Raw genomic sequence first — 17,667 nt, 5'->3', positions numbered from 1 at the left:
TCATGCCAGTATTGTTTTACAACCCAAATGATATTTGTTTTGAGTCAGAAGACAATGTGGTTTTTAAATTGAGTTATTTTTTAAATTAAATTTCCTTTCATATTTTAGTAAGTCAGGATGATGAATAACTATATTAATGGATCTTCCAATGTATTTCTATAGCTAACATCAAGTCACCTCACATCTTAGGTGGGGTTTTCAAACTGGAATTGGACTTCATAATTTATTTTGTATGAAGAAACAGCCAACCCATGTTTGTTCTTTCATTCAGCAAATATTTTTAAACAATCTACCTTGGGGCAGACACTGTGCTAAAACACTGGGATATCATGGTGAACAAGACAGATGTGTTTCCTGCCCTCATGGGATCTAATGTCTAGTAAGAAGACAGTCATAAAACAAGTAATTACAAGTGTTTATAGCATTGCTAAGGGCAATTCAAGGTGAGGTTTAAACCCAGACTCAGGCTATACATTATCAGCTGTGTGTCCTCAGACAAGTTACCTTCTCACAACCTCGGTTTATTTTTTTCATTTCAAATAAAGGAATAACAAATACCGCCTCACAGAATTGTTTGATGATAGAATGAGATATTTGATAGAAAAGTGTTCTGTAAAGTGTGAAGTACTGTGTACATATTAGTGCTGCCGGTATTATTCTTTACATACATTCATTTGCTTGGGAAGTTAGTAGGCATACTTAGGCCATTTAGATTCAGAGCCCTCTTACTTGTTCCTTCATTCCTATGCCTGGTCACCAATTCTCACCTTCCTTTATTCCTTATGCCTCCTTGTACTCACTGCCCCCACTGACCCTGACCCCTCCTCAAAGGCCTCTTTGGCTCGATTAGGAATACGAGTTTCAGAGCATTAATAGTTCTATTCTTGTTAGGATAGTCCATGAGTGGCTACCTAAGACATTACTCATGTCTTCTCTTGATCGATTTATTCTGTTAGCTCAGTAGGTAATGATAATTTTGCAAGGATATGGCATAACCATTCTTTCCAGTGGTATACTTGACCCCGACTCTCTTTTCTCTCTGCCTCGGAATGCTGGTTAAAGTTCCTTTAATACAGACTCAAAACTTAAAGAACATTCATATTACCTTCTTGGAAAACAGCAACTTATAGAAGACTGATCTTTCTAATGGAAGTGGACCAGGAAAGCCAAGACTATTTGAAAGCACGGTGAAGGGACTATTAGGAGAGTTTGCTTCCATCTCAACATATCACCGTCATTTATCTTGCCAATAAGTGTGTGATTCCCTACTGTTGGTCACTGATTAAAGCCAAGGCATTGAAACTAAGAATTCACAGAAAATATTTTTTAGAGAAGGTGGGTTTGAGATAGGGTTTCAAAGCTAAGCAAAATAGATTAGTTTAATGAGAAGTAGGCTATTATTCAAAGGTTTTGAAAGGTGGAGTAATTTAGTGAAAATGCAAGTCTAAGGCGTGTTAGGTAGGCAGTGTCATGCGGGATGTTCTGCAGTGGGAGCAGTGCCAGAGAAGCATGGTGTAATGATAAAAAACCTTGACTGAGAGTTGGAAAATCTGACTTCTAACCCTGACACTGATTATGATTAGCTTTGACACCTTGAGCCATTATCCTCTTTGGGCTTCAGACTTCTAATTTGCTTAAAAAAAAATGAGGAAGTGGAGGTCAGACTAAATAATCCCTTCTATGAAATAAGAAAAGCAGATACAAGGTTATTAACATAATCTGATAATGCTGAGAAGACTAGATACATAATGGTGGCAGTGGAAATGAGGCAGAAAGAAGAAATTGGAGAATTATTGTTTGCATTCAATGAATACGTATAATAGATGGATTGGGGGAGGAGTCTAAACTGTCTTCAAAGTGTCAGTTTTGAATGACTAGGTAAATGAGATTGACAGTAACAGAGATGGTGGAATAGAGAGAACTATGTGAGTGAAGAGGGTCAGCTGTCAGTGAAGTGGGAAGAGATTCAAGATTATATGATACTCTGTTGGGATGTGAACATATATAGAAAAAGGGAGTGGGCAACCATGCCCGTAGTATCGCAAACTGAAAAGAGCCTAGAAGAAAGTATTTGGTGTTTAGAAGATGAGTTCATCTGAGAGAAAATCAGTGGGATCAAGGATATGCAAACGTGTACATATACATGCACCACACGTTTCCTTCTCCATGGTATGCAATATTATCTCTGGACAAATGGAGAAAACTCACAACATCATGACCCATGTTGGAGGTCTTTGGTATGCCTTCCATTGTGTACATGTACATTGTGTACACTGGTTGGGAAAGAGTGGACTGGATATAAAATATAAAGGGGTTGTCGATACGTTGAAGGTTAGAAATTGTGAAGCAAAGTACAAATGGAGGGACTTCCTATGATCCCCCAGTCTTATTTCTAGATACTTTTCAGTTCAAAATAGATCCTCTTTCATGGTCAGTGGGAAAGTCTACTTTTTCCTTCTCTTGATTTCTTGATTTTTCTATATGCACAGAAATCCAAGAGTCTGTTTAGTAGTTATCTGCCTTTCTTCTTTTCCTTTCCCCCTGTCATGTTCAATTCCACAACCATTTTCTTGAAAATGAGGTTGGATAGAGCAGAGATGTGTTGTGCCTTATCTGTCGCAACATACTGAAAGGAACTCACAATTGTGTACAGATTGTATAACACCTTTAGATGAATCTTATTTCCTTCCCTTGGATGGTGCTAATAGAATGTGAAAGCAAAACATGATTATATAAGATGATTACTATGGTATTGTATAAAGGCCTGGAGTCATTCAAATGATTTGGAATTAAAGACAAATGTCTTTTCTGAGAAGTCCATATTATTGTTGCAGAGATGAAAACCTTTTTCTTTCAGCGGCTAGAGTCCCAAGATGTTTACCCTCTTTTCTTCTTTATCCTAGAGACTTCTCAAAATCTCTCCAAAAATAGTTGCAGTGCAAGTAAATAAAAAGAAATCTTATCTAGTGCAAGTATTAGAAAAGCTTGGTTTTCCTCTCAGATAAAAATAGTCTTGTTATCTATTTGCACTGTGTCTTGAGTGTCGGTAACATACAAAGTGAAATGTGTAGCATACCCAGACTAGGAAACCATTGTTAAAGTCTTTTTGTGTAAGGGATGTCGCTTAACTTGTCTCTCACTCTGGGCACCAGAAACTTGATTGCCATTGTCAAGTGGGTTTGACCATCCCAGGTAACTCTCAACAAAATGCCAGAGGGTTTCTTTAACACGTAACTTGAGGAGACAACAAAAAGTTTAGCTGGACTAAAGAAACACAATGTGATGACAGTTTCTTAAATGGTTAAGCATCTGTACATACAATATTCTGTAAATGATGAGAAGTAGTGCTCTGATATGAATATCTAATTTCTCTGTACAAGGAATTTTTTTAAGGCTTTAACCACTTGAAGGTATGAACATTTCTGTGTTCTTATCGGATCCCCATTTCTTTAATTTTGCAGTTGTCCAAGTTATTCTGATGCTTGTCAGAGTGCCTGGAGCTGTTCTTGCCCTGTGCTGCTCTGCCCTGGGGGTGTTCTATATCAGGGCCCTTTATTTTAGCCTCTGATGAAACACTCCAAAATCATTTTCAGTTCAGAGTACTTAGTTTTATTCCTAAAGAACCAGGGATCCTCTCTGAAATGTCTCCTGTGTGTTATATATTACATTGGGAATGATTTCTTGCATGTTTCTTTAGCTTTCTATTTCTCTCCTGTGAATGTTCCATGTTTTCTGGGAAGCTGCCTCTGTCCACACTGTGAAGATGGAAAGTGTTTTAAATTCTCCACTTATTGTGGTGGAGAAACTAACTTCCAGACTGCATCTAAGTTGTAATGGCTGAAGCTTGGATGCCATAGCGTTTACTATTTTTTTTAATTAATTAATTAGTTAATTTTTTGGCTGCGTTGGGTCTTCGTTGCCACGTGCAGGCTTTCTCTAGTTGTGGCGAGGAGCGGGGGCTACTCTTTGTTGCCGTGTGCGGGCTTCTCATTGCGGTGGCTTCTCTTGTTGTGGAGCATGGGCTCCAGGCACGCCAGCTCAGTAGTTGTGGCACGTGGGCTCAGCAGTTGTGGCTCGCAGGCTCAGTAGTTGTGGCTCACGGGCTCTAGAGTGTAGGCTCAGTAGTTGTGGCGCACGGGCTTAGTTGCTCCGCGGCATGTGGGATCTTCCAGGACCAGGGCTCGAACCCTTGTCCCCTGCATTGCTAGGCAGATTCTTAACCACTGCGTCACCAGGGAAGTCCCTTTAGCATTTACTATTTAACACTATTAAACATTTCCCCCTGATTACAGCAGTTTAGGATTTTATTGTTTTATACCCATTGTATTGTGGACTATGCTTGATCTCAGTGATACTTAAAACCAGACATGACTTCTGCTTTCTTGAACCATAGCTCCAAGTTGACAGACAGACTTAGAGCTGAAGGAAATGACAAGAGACTATAAGAGGTAGGACTTTTTCTACTTAAATATGTTTCTTTAAGTGTGGTGGCATTTGTAATTGAGACTGCAGTTAACATATTTTTGCAGATTTCTTTGTTTTAGTGGTTACACTAGTCACTGTGTGGTCAAAGAGTGGAGTCTAGGTTAAAGAATGTCTCTGTCACTAGATGAAGATATTTGCATGGAAAATCACATTAGAACCTCAAACAACTAGAGTCCAATTAAGTGCACTCCTTATTTAATTGGAATATTCAAGTGATGCTTCAGGTTTAGGAGAAAATGATAGATAGCTGGAAACAATTCCGTATCAAGCAACTAGTGACTGAGTTATTTATTCATTCGTTAGCTTAGCAGTAGACACTGGGTATACTGACAAAGGACACAGTCCTTGCATTCAAATTAGAAACAGAGAAACAGAGAAACGAATGATTACAATGAAATGTTCTAAGTGTGGGCTTCAGCACAGAATAGTATGGAATGCATAGGACAGACAACTATGGGGATATCAGGGAAGGGTTCTTGAGGTGGTGACATATGAAGCTAATTTTGAAGAATTAACAGAAGTAGGCCAAGCGATGTGGTGGAAAAAGGGCACAGGGCACTCTAGGCAGAGGAGAAACATGAGGGGAGAAGGCATATAGTAAGCACTGCAAGGGGTTCAGTATGGCTGCAGCGCACAGGAAGACATGGGCTGTGGCAGAAAAGAAGTTGGACCAGTAGGCAGAAGCCAGATCATGAAGAATGTGTACGTCAGGTTAAGGCATTTAGAATGTCTCTTGATGACATGGGGGAGTTACTGAAGAATTTTCAGACACAAGGAGTCATGGCTGTATTTGCAGTTTAGAGATATCTCTGGTGCAATGTGGAGCTGGTTTGGAGAAGTTAAGACAGGAAGAAAGAAGAATAGCTGGGTGTTGTATTAGACCAGGTAAGAAATGAGGAGGTGGTAGTTGGATTAGAAGGGATGGAGGCAGATATCAGAAAGCAAGAAAGATTTATGAGGTTGAATGGACAAGACATGGTGAATCTGACACAGACTGAGATATAGAAGAGAGGAGAACTAGAAGGATAGGACATAGGGACACTGATAAATTCACTTTTGTATATGACAGAAGTACTTGGAGGTTAAAATCACATTTTCCAGGGACTTGGACTTTGGCCAGTGGCATAGAGTCTGCCAATCCTAAGGCCTTGTACCAGCCTCATTTAGCAAAGAGAGATTCAAGTATGTTCACTAGACCAGATTGATAAAAGAAAATCTCACATTAAGCTTCAGTTGCACTGCAATTTAATTAGCTAGAACCCGCCATTCCCATAGCATCTCTCTTACTGAAGCTTTATTGTGGTTCTTAGAAGATAAATCTATCCTGGAGTTGGATAATCTATGATATAACTGTCACTTTGGCCCTTTCATTATTTTTAAAATGCATCACGTTTCCCTAATCACTGCCAAGGAGACAAGGAGCAATCCTCTACTCTACAATTGATCAGATTCTCTTTAGTCTGATTTTCGCATTCTCTGATACCCCCAGAGTGGATCTGTTATTTTTTCCTTGACCCTTCACTCATGGTCGTTATTGATTTTTCCTGAAGGGTGCCAAAGCAATTACTGCCTACCTCTTCCTTCATCCTCCATGAAAGGATCTCAAATGGCTTCTTAGGGCCCTACAAAATCAAGGGTTGTTTACGCCAATCACACAACTCAACATTTTTTCTCAGCTTTTCAAGATAAAAGTTTAAAATGCCTCCTGATTAAAGTGCTTCTGTGATTGTTGCTCTGCATCAAGGTCTATACTTTCTTTTTCTTTCCTTCACAGTCCACGAAGCAACATGGGGCACAGCCTCGAGTAAACAAAATGCTGAGAAATGAAGGAGTTCAGATTGCTATTATTTCCTCCTTACCTGTCTAAAAACTAGTGGAAACTCCTTTGTTTCTCTTGTTTTTACTTAGAATCCTTTTTAGAGTGTCTAAATCTACATTGTTGCCCAGTGTGCCTGTGCTAGTGAATCAAATTGAATTGACCTTTGATATTTCCTTTGATGAATGGTCTTTTCAGGACTGCTGCCATTATTCTGAGCTTTATTGATCATTGTCAGTTAAAGATTAAAAGAACATGGCAGGAGGGTCAGACAAAGGTGGGTTTGACTTCTGATTCTGTCATTTACTAGCTGTGTGACCTTAGCTACGTTGTTTAATTTTTCTGAGCTCCCTGTTTCCTCATCTGTAAAAAGGCAAAATCATGCACATTCTGCTTTCTTCTTGGTCTTGGTGTGGGTTTCAAATCAGGAAAGAATATTTTTCCAATTTCCAGACACTAACACGTGTAACTTGGTTACTTGTAATATGTAATAGGGCATATACTTAGAAGGTATGAGAGAAAAAAAGTGAAAATTGTTACTGCTATACTCTGAAAGATACAATGAATAATATATGGTGATTGGCAGAGTTTATGTGTTAAAGCAAAGATATTTACAGGAAGTTAGTTTTTTGAAAACAAAAACGTGAGAGCTAACGTTTATTGGGCACTTACTAAATGTTAAACACTGTTCTATATGCTTTTGATGAATATCTCATTTTCTGGTCACAAGAGTGAGCTAGGTATTATTATTAGGGGAATTTTACAGATGAGGAGACTTGTTCCAGTTCACCCGGATACTAAATAGAAGAGAGAATTTAAATTTGGGCCTGATCAAAAAAGTATGATTTTAGCCACAGTGTGGTTGGACTTCATAATCTTGATATAAGCTTGTTTCATTTTGACTTGCCAATTTATCCTACAACTATATTGCAGCATAACAATCTACGTTAACTGGTGTACCAGTTTTGACTGTGTGCAGGGGAGGAGATAGAAAAGTGCCAGCAGCTATACAATGCAGTGAATGATGGTTCCTAAATTTTAGAAATTACCTTTTCCCTGATTTCTGTGTCAACTATAGGAGTAGATTTAACAAAGTCCAGAACAGATACTCAGAGAGAAAACTCTTGAAACCACTTTTGCTCACTAGGCTTTAAAATTCTGGAGGGAAAGGTACCCATTCCTGGCAGAGAGGCTGGCACATAGTTGGTATCCAATGAGTGTTTGGTTTTTTTCTCTTATTTCTCAGCAGAGCTTTTATCTACCCTGAACCCCTGTTGACTGTGACTAGCTGTATAATTAAGCAACTCTGCAGAAACCAGCATAAAATGAGATTCAAATACAGTGTTTGTGTCTACCAAGCACTTCTTAAAAGTTTCTGTATACAAGAGGATTTGTATTTAATCAATTGTGAAGCATGACCAAGATATATAATTTACCTTGAAAAAAATCTCTGGTTGATAAATGTTTAGGAAATACAAGGTGTATCACATTGAAACTAGATATATATTAGGTTATTTTAGATGAAGTCAGTTTAGATAAAGACAATTGGAAGTAATCTTGAGAGGTCACGTAGACTCCCCCTACACTTTAACTTTGAGGAGGTACGTGCCAAAACTTTACAAAAATCTCTGAGGAATTACATGATGGTTAAGACTAGTTGGAAAGGGATTATGCCAGTGTTCTTATTAAAACATTTCCCTATGTTCCTACCTTTATCATTAGGGTAATAATTTTCAAATGTAATCGAGAATCAGAATCACCTAGAGCAGCAGTTTTCAAACTTTTTGCATTTATGATCCCATTATACTCTTAAAATTTATGAGAACCCCCTAATTTTTTACCCATTCCATAATTACCAAAGTAACATAGTTTCATGAAAACTTATTTTCCAAAAAGATAGTAAAATAATGAAGTTGTTTTATGTTTTTTGTAATTCTCTTTTAATATCTGGCATAACAGAAGGCAGCTATGCTATCATATCTTTTTCTGCATTCCATCTGTTGCAATATGTTGTTTTGTTTGAAGTATAGGAAAAACTGCAGCCTCATTCAGATATATAGCTGGAAAGAGAGGGAGTATTTTAAATAATAGTCTTTATAGGTGATTGTGGATATTCCTCTTTGATACTATCCCAAAATTCAACAAGTGGTAATTTTTTAAAGGTTTCTTACAATATTGCTTCAGAAACCATATTAATGAACTTTTCTTACTCTGTTTCATTAACATCCATTGATTGATTTTGCACTCTGAATGGTTCTTTGACTCATCATGATGTTGTAATATCATTTATTGGTCATTTGGGAATTTTTAATTCAGTGAGTTATACAGATCTTCTAAATGTTGACAAATTTTTATATAATATCAACAATAACATTTATTTTTTTATTTTTATTTTTTTTAAAGATGTTTTCTGGCTTTATTTACTTATTTATTTCTGGCTGTGTTGGGGCTTCGTTTTTGTGCGAGGGCTTTCTCTAGTTGCGGCAAGCGGGGGCCACTCTTCATCGCGGTGCGCGGGCCTCTCACTATCGCGGCCTCTCTTGTTGCGGAGCACAGGCTCCAGACGCGCAGGCTCAGTAGTTGTGGCTCACGGGCCCAGTTGCTCCGCGGCACGTGGGATCTTCCCAGACCAGGGCTCGAACCCGTGTCCCCTGCATTAGCAGGCAGATTCTCAACCACTGCGCCACCAGGGAAGCCCAACAATAACATTTATTAATATCAACACTGATCTTAGAAAAATCTTTAAGGGTAGGAAACTGTCAGGCTCACAGTTGCAGATCCAAGTTTTACAAACTTTGAATTTTCCCTTGAAAGCTTGAATTTTATCATTGGCAACAAATACCATCTCTGGTTTTCCTTGAAGTGACAGGCTCACTTTATTAATTTCTCAAGAAAATACCAAGAAATGAGCAAGCCTGAATAACCATAGTTTGTCAGGCTTTCAAGTGAAAATAGTGTTCAATGAGAAAGGTAGACAACCATCATACCTCGGCATGTCAGAAGTGCTTTATGTAGATTTTGCATTTTGTCACACAGAATATTAAAAAGGCACATACTCGAGGATCAAGATTTAACAGTGCTTTACCAAGGGCAGTTTAAAGTGAAACTGGCTTTTTTGTTAAATCACAAATGAATGGCAGTGAAGAATACAATGATAACTAATATTATGTGGTGTCACCACCTGGAGTCAAGGCACCATTAGAGCAAATGTCAGCACAATGAAAAAGGCAAATAATGATTCTTATTATAAGAATAGTTTTGAAGACTCCCTGAACCAGTGAATGTCAGTGGTCTGAAGACCATACTTTGAGAACTCCTGACCTATAGACTGTCTTAAAATGCTGATTTTTTTTTTTTGTCAGACTTCCAGAAATTCTAATTCAAGAGTTTGGGAAGGGGTCCAATAATTTGTAATTTTAAATAGCACTGCAGAGGATTTTGAGAAAGTGGCCTATGGAACACATTTTGAAAAATACAGCATTATAGGAGAGATGCCTTCACTTTGGCTATGATTATATGAACTGGAATATATACCTGCCTAAAACAACTGATTATTTACTTTAGTAAAATTAGTCACCTAGCTGCTTTATTGATTTGTTTATTCTATCCAAAAGGTTGAGTTGATAGTCCTTTGTGTATATTAATTTTCTATCTTACATCTCCCATATCCACTTATTTAATTAACTTTTGTTTTCTTCATTTTGAACCCGTTTACACTCTGTCTTTCTTTGATAGGTTGTGAAAGTTAAAATTGGGCAGACATGCCATCCTTTTAGGCTCTGACCATGCTAAGAAGTAGTATCTGCTGTGTTTTCACATCTTAAAATAATCAAACTGTTCTTCCCCTTTGCTATTCCTTCTCACCTATAGCCTTCTAGCCCACTATCTGCCTTTGGAATTCTGACCATGACTGAGTTCCCTGGGGAAAGTCAAAGAATATAAATGAGTCTTGCCCTGGACTTTTGTAGTTGAACAGCCTGGGCTCCTTTAGATATTCTGTCAAAGAGGAAGAGAGTAAGCGTGAGTTGGAGAGAAAGCTTGAAAGCGAGTATTAGCCTCCCTTATGTAATTGGCCTACTTCTCTTCCCTTTCCTAACAATGAAATATCTAAAACTGGGACTCAGCTACTCCTTTGATCTCTCTTCATCTTTCTCTCTACAGATATCCTGCAACTGGCTGCCTGGCTTCAGAGATTTTTTTGAACTTGAGAGAATTCAAGCCCCAACTGAGTAATCCTTGATGCCCCATTGTATTGTTTTGCTAAAATGTACAAGTAACTTGCAGAGCTCAACCCTTTAGGCTTAAAATCTTCCCAGGTGAGAATAGACTGCGTTGGTCTTGTTTGCATTTTTGGTTTGACCTGTTCACCTCACCCTTTAGGCCATTTCCTTCGATTTTGAGGAGTTAGGTTTTATGACCTCCAACACAATTATGGACCACTGTTAGTTTCCAAAACATTTGGGTAGTGCTAAGCAAAATTTGCTACCCTAAATGCTCAGGCTGACAGTATGACACATCAGTGAAAAAGGCTTTCAGTTATAAAGTTGCTTTGGTTTAAATCTTGCCTCAGAGTCATAATTTGTGTAATGGTGGTGTTGGCATAAGTTAACTGAAAAGAGCTTTGTGTAGGATACAGTTTGTTAAAAAAGCTGCCTTCATCATAGTTGAAAACTTTAAAGGGAATATAATTTTAATGTTCAAAGATTTTTAAGTAATGGGTATGTGACACTGAAACATTTAGCACTTCATTTTTGAAATCTGACTTTCAAATCTGAATAATCTTGCCATATTTACTGACCCAAGTCCATACATAGCTATGCATATATGTACAGAGCTTTTTAAACTTTAAAGATCAAGCCCTGGTGCGTGCAAGAAATTTACAGCAAATAAAAAGCTCCCAATTACACTTCTATTCCTAAAACTAATTGTATATTTGTGCAAGTAATACTTTCAGATGGTATTAGGTGTTAGCAAATACACATAGTTGTGGAGTTTGCCCTCTTTAATATGAAATTCAAATCTATTTCTGGCAAAGCAAACACTTTTTAAAATCAATTACTCCAATCAAGTCAGGATCTTTCTTCCTTAAACCATCAACAACAGCAATCAAACAACTTTGGGAATAGAAAAATAAACTAAACCATCATACATGCCTTTGCAAATTTTTTCTTCTATGCGTTAGAAGTTAAACTGAGTTGTATTTTTGTCCATGACTTCTACTGATTTATATGCGACAGGATGATTTATTGTGATATTGATTTCTGTATTATTCTCACTGAGGGGGATGTTTTTTTCCTTCCCTATCCTGAAAAATAGCCAAAACTCTTTGGTTTTTGCTATGGCAGAGGTGAGAGTGGAGGATTGTTAAACTTTGAGTCACTGAAAGGAATAGTTTCCAGAAATGCAGAAGGTGACCTCCATCCGGGCCCTTTGATTTTCAGAAACAGTTTCCTGGAAGGATTGTTTAAGAGGACAAATTCCACCTAGAGAGTAGAGCGTTTGTGTACAGCTTTCCTAAGTCTGATAGGGATCTTTAAGGTTTCCAGGAGCAGAGACAAAGGAATTTACTTGCTCACAGGGCTCTAGATGAGTGATTACTACATAATGACCCTAGAAGTTTGACCATATGTATCTTGGACTTGAGAACAATTGTGAGGCTACTTGTGAGTGAATCTTTGCTCAGTTAAGCAGACTATTATAGGAGGCAATCTGAATCCATCACAGCAAAATGACTAAATTAACTTGGATTGTCTCCTTGACAGCAGAATTCTGTTGCCTAAAATAAAACTTAAATGATGACAACTATTAGGTACTATGGACTTATATCACCCCTCAATTTCCAGTCACCACTTAAGCCTGGGATTCTGGTATAATCCTGTGAGGCCTGGGGGGCATGTCCCCAAAATGACTAACACCGAGTTTAGTGGACCATTTGGGCACATTACATAATTGGGAAATGTAATGAATTCCTTAAATCCAAATATTGTGGAATAAAATCATATGTGTAACAAATGCATCTATACAAACCAGTAATCAATGAGTGGTAGTATTTTTCTCATTAGTCTTCTGATTTTCCTAATTTACACTTAGCTCACTTTTTATTCAAGTATAACACTAATTATAGTTACATGAAATCGTGCTACTGAAGAAAAAGTACTCCTGGCCCATTTGAAATAATATGACGGCATTTTCATTTATTTTTGTTAGCTGACCACCTATTAGTGTGACATAATTAAACAAATTAAAGTACTTGTAAAAGATTGGTCAGTGTTGAGGGGATTGAAGCTTGTACATTAAATATTTATTTTGATTTAGATTATGTGGAGAATTGAATGACAGAAATCTGGACTTGAACGAAGACGGAGCTATACTTTATATCCCACACTGTTATCTAAAGGTACAATTATTCATAAATTCCCTGAGACCATAAAGCGAGTTTTATGCTCTGTTCTTTTTCCTCAATGACTTACAGGATTGTTTACTATATGTTTACTGTATACTGCAGAATTTGTGGTGTGTGTAGATAGCAAACTGGCCACCTGGAAAACCTATTGAAGCTTAGGGGAAATTGCCCAGTTCATGACATGGATATAGGAAGCTTTAAGGAAAAGATCTCACAGCTAGTCTAGTTTATTTTTTTGACTGCTACTTGCCTTCCACATAATAAACCCCAAATTGAAGGCTTTGAGAGTCTGTATTTCTATCACTACACCATGTGGTAAGTGGTAAACCACGCATTATATATATATATATATATATATATATAGCACATACACATATATACGTATACACACACACATGCACACACACACACACACACACACATATATACATACACACATATATATACAAACACATCTCTAAATCAGAGAAAAGGTGGTTGGAAGAGGACCATGCCCCTTCCTACTTCTTTGCCCATATTCAATCATAAAAGACTCATTCAGGAAAAGCAAAACAAAACATAACAACAAAAGCCAAAGTGAGTGGTCTGGTTACTAGTTCAAAATTAATACAAAAATATTCAAATCATGAACGACCTTGAATTCCCCCTCAGGAGGTGTTTTTTGTTTTTTTTTTAAAGTATAGTTGATTTTCAATGTTATATTTTTTTTTTAGTTTCAGGTGTACACATAGTGATTTGATATTTTTATAGACGATAGTCCATTTAAAGTTAATATCAAATATTGGCTATATTCCCTGTGCTGTACAATATATCCTTGCAACTTATTTATTTTATACTTAGTATTATAGTTTTTACCTCTTAATCCCCCACCCTTATCTTGACCCCCCAGTGATAACCATTAATTTGTTCTCTATATCTGTGAGTCTGTTTCTATTTCGTTATGTTCATCTGATTGTTTTATTTTATAGATTCCACATATAAGTGATGGCATACAGTATTTGTCTTTCTCTGTCTAACTTATTTCACTAAGCATAATAACATCCAGGTCCATCCATATTGTTGAAAGTGGCAAAATTTTATTCTTTTTTTAAGACTCAGTAGTATTCCAGTGTGCATGTGTATGTGTGTGTGTGTGTGTGTGTGTTTGTGTATCTCACATCATCTTCTTTTTTTTAAATTAATTTATTTTATTTTTGGCTGTGTTGGGTCTTCATTGCTGCACGCGGGCTTTCTCTAGTTGCAGTGAGCAGGGGCTACTCTTCGTTGTGGTGCGCAGGCTTCTCATTGCGGTGGCTTCTTTTGTTGCAGAGCACAGGTTCTAGGTGCACAGCCTTCAGTAGTTGTGGCTCGCTGGCTCTAGAGCGCAGGCTCAGTAGTTGTGGTGCACGGGCTCAGTTGCTCCTCAGCATGTGGGATCTTCCCGGACCAGGGGTCGAACCCATGTCCCTTGCATTGGCAGGCGGATTCTCGACCACTGTGCCACCAGGGAAGCCCTCAAATCTTCTTTATCCATTCAACTCTTGAGGAACACTTAGGTTGCTTCCATATCTTGGCTATTGTAAATAATGCTGCTTTGAATATTCAGGTGCATACATCTTTTCAAATTATTGTTTTCATTTTCTTTGGATATATACCCAGGAGTGGAATTGCTGAATCTTATGGTAGTTCTGTTTTTAGTTTTTTTTAATTTTGGTTTGGGGGATACCTGTTTTTATTTTTTATTTATGTATTTATTGAAGTGTACTTGACTTACAATGTTTCAGATGTACAGCAAAGTGATTCAGTTATATATATATTTTATATATATATATATATATATATATTCTTTTTCAGATTGTTTTCAATTATAGGTTATTATTAGATATTGAATATAGTTCCCTGTGCTATACAGTAGGTCCTTGTTGTTTATCTATTTTATATATAATAGTGTGTATCTGTTAATCCCAAATTCCCAATTTATCCCCCCCAACTTTCCCCTATGGTAACTATAAGTTTGTTTTCTATGTCTGTGAGTATATTTCTGTTTTGTAGATAAGTTCATTTGTATTTTTTTTAATTCCACATATAAGTGATATTATATGTGATATTTGTCTTTCTCTGTCTTACTTCGCTTAGTATGATAATCTCTAGGTCCATCCATGTTGCTGTAAATGGGAAAATTTCACTCTTTTTCATGGCTGAGTAATATTCCACTATATATATACCCCATCTTCTTTATCCATTCATCTGTCAACGGACATTTAGGTTGCATTCATATCTTGGCTATTGTAAATAGTGCTGCTGTGAACATTTGGGTGCATGTGGCTTTTCAAATTAGCATTTTCATCTTTTCCGGATATATGCCCAGGAGTGTGAATACACCTGCTTATCTAAGGAGACAAAAGACCTGTACTCCAAAAAATATAAGATGCTGATGAAAGAAATTGAAGACCACACAAACAAATGGAAAGATACACTGTGTTCTTGGATTGGAAGAATCACTGTTGTTAAAATGACCATACTACTCAAGGTAATCTACAGATTCAGTGCAATTTCTATCAAATTACCAATGTCATTTTTCACAGAACTGAAACAAAAAATTTTAAAATTTGTCCGGGAACACAAAAGACCCTGAGTAGCCTAAACAGTCCTGAGAAAGAGGAATGGAGCTAGAGGAATCATGCACCGTGACTTAGGACTATACTATAAATCTACAATAATCAAAACAGTGTGGTATTGGCACAGAAACAGCTACACAGATCAATGGAACAGAATAGAAAGCCTAGAAATAAACCCACACACTTATGGTCAATTAATTTAAGACAAAGAGGCAAGAATATACAATGGAGAAAAGACAGTCTCTTCAATAAGTGGTATTGGGAAAATTGGACAGCTACCTGTAAAAAATGAAATTAGAACATTTTATAACACCATATACAAAAATAAACTCAAAATAGATTAAAGACCTAAATATAAAACTGAATACTATAAAACTCCTAGAGGGAAACATAGGCAGAACAGTCAGACATAAATCATAGCAATAATTTTTTGGATCCACTTTCTAAGGTAATTGAAACAAAAGCAAAAATTAACAAATGGGGCCTAATTAAACTTAGAAGCTTTTACACAGCAAAGGAAACCATCGACAAAACAAAAAGACAACCTATGGAATGAGAGAAAATATTTACAAATGATGTGACCTACAGGGCTTAATTTCCAAAATGTACAAACAGCTTATACATTTCAGTATCCAAAAAATATCCAATCAAAAAAAGGACAGAAGACCTAAATAGACATTCCTTCAAAGAACACATACAGATGGCCAAAAAGCACATGAAAAGATACTCAACATTTTTAACTATTAGAGAAATGCAAATCAAAAGTACAATGGGGTAATACTTCACACAGGTCAGAATGGCCATCATTAAAGAATCTACAAATAATAAATGCTGGAAAGGGTGTGGAGAAAAGGGAACCCTCCTATATTGTTGGTGGGAATGTAAATTGGTGCAGCCACTATGGGGAACAGTATGGAGGTTCCTTTAAAAAGACTAAAAATAGAGTTACCATATGACCCAGCAATACCACTTCTGGGCATATACTGTATCCCAAAAAGATAAAAATGCAATTATAATTTTTTTTGAGGAAATGCTGTACTGTTTTCCATAGTGGCTATACCAATTTACATCATTACTAACAGTGTCCTAGGTTTCCTTTTTATCCACATACTTGCCAACATTTGTTATTTATAGATTTTTTCGATACAGCTATTCCAACAGATTCAAGGTGAGATTGAGGTTTTGATTTGCATTTCTCTGATGATTATCAACGGTGAGCATCTTTTCATATGCATGTTGTCCAACTGTATATCTTCTTTGGAAAAATGTCTCTTCATGTCTTCTACCCATTTTTAAATTGTGTTCTTTTTTTATATTAGTTGTATGAGCTGTTTATACATTTTGAATATTAACCCTTTATTGATCATATCTTTTGCACATATTTTCTCCCATTCCTTAGGCTGTCTTTTCATTTTGTTGATGGTTCTCTTTGCTATGCCAAAGCTTTTAAGTTGTATTAGATCCCATTTGTTCTTTTTTGCTTCTTTCTCCTTTGTCTTAAGAGACCAATGCAAAAAAATATGGCTTCAATTTATGTCCAAGAATGTTTTGCCTATATTTCCTTCTAGTAGTTTTATGGTTTCTGATCTTACATTTAGGTTTTAAATCCACTTTGTGTTTACTTTTGTATATGGTGTTAGAAGATGTTCTCATTTCATTTTTTGACATTTAGCTGTCCAGTTTTCTCAGCACCACTTATTAAAGAGACTATCTTTTCTCCATTGTAGATTCTTGCCTCCTTTGTGTAGATTAATTGAACATAAGTGAATGGGTTTATTTCTGAGCTCTCTATTGTGTACCATTGATCTATATGACCTTTTTTGTGCCTGCACCATACTATTTTGACTACTGTAGCATTGTAATGTAATATGAAGACAGGGAGCATGATACCTCCAGCTTTGTTCTTTTTTCTCAAGAATTATTTGGCTCTTTGACATCTTTAATGGTTCCATATAAATTTTAATATTATTTTTTTATAGTTCTGTGAAAAATGTCATGGGTATTTTGATAGGGATTGCATGAAATCTGTAGATTGCTTTGGGTATTATTGTCATTTTAATAATATTAATTATCCCAATCTATGAACATAGGGCATCTTTCCATTTCTTGCTATCAGCTTCAATTTCATTCATCAGTATTTTATAGTTTTCAGAGTATAGGTCTTTTACTTCCTTGGTTAAGTTTATCCCTAGGTATTTTTGTTTTTTGGGTGCTATTTTAAATGGGACTGTTTTCTTGTTTTCTCTTTCTAATAGTTTATTATTAGTATATAGAAAAGCAATATATTTCTGTATATTAATCTTGTATCCTGCAATTTTCCTGAGTTCATTTATGCTAGTATTTTTTGTTGGCAACCTTAGGGTTTT

Source organism: Balaenoptera physalus (assembly GCF_965194825.1).
Source record: "Balaenoptera physalus genome assembly, chromosome: X".
Classification (NCBI taxonomy): Eukaryota; Metazoa; Chordata; class Mammalia; order Artiodactyla; family Balaenopteridae; genus Balaenoptera; species Balaenoptera physalus.
This window is presented reverse-complemented; position numbering follows the sequence as displayed.